This window comes from Zingiber officinale, chromosome 1B (assembly GCF_018446385.1).
Source record: "Zingiber officinale cultivar Zhangliang chromosome 1B, Zo_v1.1, whole genome shotgun sequence".
NCBI lineage: Eukaryota > Viridiplantae > Streptophyta > Magnoliopsida > Zingiberales > Zingiberaceae > Zingiber > Zingiber officinale.
In genome coordinates, this window is record NC_055986.1 from 160683785 (window position 1) to 160686576 (window position 2792).

The 2792-nt window shown below is 33.4% G+C and overlaps 1 long non-coding RNA gene across 1 annotated transcript; it reads right to left on the minus strand.

Annotated features, from left to right (window-relative positions):
- Positions 1-529: 529 nt before the first annotated feature.
- LOC121986601 lies at positions 530-2453 on the minus strand. Its single transcript, XR_006113423.1, has 2 exons — positions 1958-2453; positions 530-786 (listed from the first exon to the last, which is right to left on the minus strand). It is a non-coding gene; the product is annotated as an uncharacterized LOC121986601 (long non-coding RNA).
- Between the last annotated feature and the right edge of the window lie 339 nt (positions 2454-2792).

Genomic DNA, 2792 nt, shown 5'->3' on the forward strand with positions numbered 1-2792 from the left:
TTAAACTATTTTATTTCATAGATCTAAACTTTTTGAAGTTCACAAATAAAGACTCCCATTGCATTTCTCAGACCCTTTGGAACATAATATATTTTATTTTAAATTTACAGTAATTTAAATACATATAATATCTCAAAATTCATAAGCAATCATTCTTATGTTCTTCCTAAACTCTCCTAACCAATATATGTTTTCTTTTTGCCTACGTAGCAGTTTTGAAACTTCTTTTGCATAAAATTGAATCATGGGCGTTTTAGTAAAATGACCCAATATTGTCAATAATGCCCAGTTCAAATCACACTATCTTCATTAATCAATTAATTAACTGAATAATTTCAAAGTTTTTGCAAAGGTCATGCATGTGAATAATCTTGCATATTAAAAGCTTTTACAAAATGCTTTAATTTAAGATTATTTATTAAAAATTTCCCGTATGGCAGTGCAATGGCAGTCTTCCTGGCTAAAAGAATATAGACCTTCATCTGAATAAATTTTAAAACACAAACTCGGAAGGGCAACAAAGAAGACATGCCAAATAACAGGAATTTAATTGGATGCATAACTCGAGTACTGAGACTTGATCACTATTTTTCAAAGTTAAGTAACCAAATTCAGAATTAGTCAATTCCATGAGCTAATTCGGTACCAACTAAAAAAAAAATAATCAAATAACAGTATCTTCAATGGTAGAAAAAAGAGCATAAAATATTAATTTGCTAAAAGGACATATTTTCTCTTTGGGAAGTACATTACCCTTTTCTTCTCACGTTCAGTCTTCAAAGACTTCTGCGTTTGTTGCAAAACAGCATCAATAAATATGTAAGAGATCTCGTATAATCATCTTAAGATTCAATAACGGGGAAATCAAGTCTGGTTAACTTCAACAAGAAACCATGAGTTGCATATGCTTCACTCAAATTACAATTATATTTGTTAGCCTCCTGAAAATGATAGTGACAATGTTTACTACCTTCAAACTTTAGACATCTTGCCAATATCATTCTTCTTATCATACTTTCAAGCAAGTATTTTTTTCACAAACAATGGCAATGTTTGGCCTCTACATATTTCATGATGGCTTTAGATAGCAATCAAAGTTGCAACCCAACAAGTACATACAAATAAAATATCAGCTACACTACAAAGAAAAGTTTAACCAACGACAGTCTGAAGTCATCACAAACCTGAATCTATATGTGGAAGATTATACTTTTAACTAACTGATATACTTCTATGCTAATACTCCAATCGATGTGATTTTATATAATCATATTGAACATCAAAATGTACCATGATGTTGGGTTTAGTACAGGGGAGGAAATAGAAAGTTGAAATGGTGGAAGTGAAATGAAAATAAATAATGAATCATCTACAATTCATTTTAGTCCATTGCTACTAGATTTGGATAGAAATAAAATAGAGAAAGTGGATGAAAACAATTTCCTTCCACTTCTCTATCCCCTTCTGAGTAAACAGCATAATTTCTTTCATTTTGGCATCCTCTTATACACAATATAAGAAAAAACATGCAGACAGGATAGACTAAGCTCTTTATATCTCTTTCTCATTCCTTCACATTTCATAAGTGATCACTGCTTTTCTCTGACAATTGAAAAGCTACATCTCTGTTTCAGGAAACATGTATAAACGATGTCGATCAAGGATATGATATTCAATTCACCGATCCTGGGGAGAAAGTAGATCCTCAACACTAAATAAATGTTCAATGCAAATAAAAATGCTGGTCCATTCTAATCATGGTTATTATCCTCAAACATAGTGTTATTTACGCCCATAACAGATAACAAGTGAGATGAAAATCTTAACACAACAAAATCCTAACAACGGCAACAAACAAATTATGCAGAGACAAGTTGTTTGAATACGTTGGATAAATATTCCAACATTAATTCCCTCATCTTCATTACACAGAAATTAAATAAGATAATACAATTACCTGATGCTTGGTGAGACGGCGCCGGATGGCTCGTGTCTTCTTGGGGCGGAGATCCAACGGGAGGAGCTTCTTATTTTTGTAAGCCTCCCTCAACGCCGCTTTCTGCTTTTGGGAAATGACAGTAAGCACGCGAGCGATCGATAGCCTAACCACCTTTCTGCCAACTCAATCACATATCCAAACTTTCGGAGCGTAATCACAACCAACCAACGCAAAAATGTAATTTTTTAAAATAAATAAATCAGGCAACGAATGAGGATGTCTTCGAGAGCTTGTTGGGAGCGCCGCCGGTGACCTAAGCGACACGGTGGAGTGAGAGCTCATTCTTGAGGTCCTACAATTGGTTCTGGAGTTCCGTATTGGACTTCCCGCCGAGCTCGTGAACCTTGATCCTCGCTATCACGAAGATCGAACGATAAACCCTAATCGACCGACTCATAAGGCTGGAACCCTAACAAGTTATATATCGCAGGTATGAACCCTAACTCATCAGGTTCGATATAGTTGGGGACTGACCGAGCGAACCATGTTTATAGCATTAATAATTTTTTAATGATATTTTTAATAAAACATATTATACTAGTAAATGTACCTTCAAAAAAAAATATATATATATATATATATATATATATATATATATATATATATATATATATATATAACATATGGGTTGAAGAAATGTTACTTTAAGTTGATATTATGATAATAAATCTGAGGCCAAATCCACCGTATGTCCTGAGATCCTTAATGTAGGGTAAGGATCTTTTTAAAAAGGTTTGTACTAGAAAGTAGGAAATGGATGTAGCATCTTAGAACTCTCTACCAATCTCCTTGA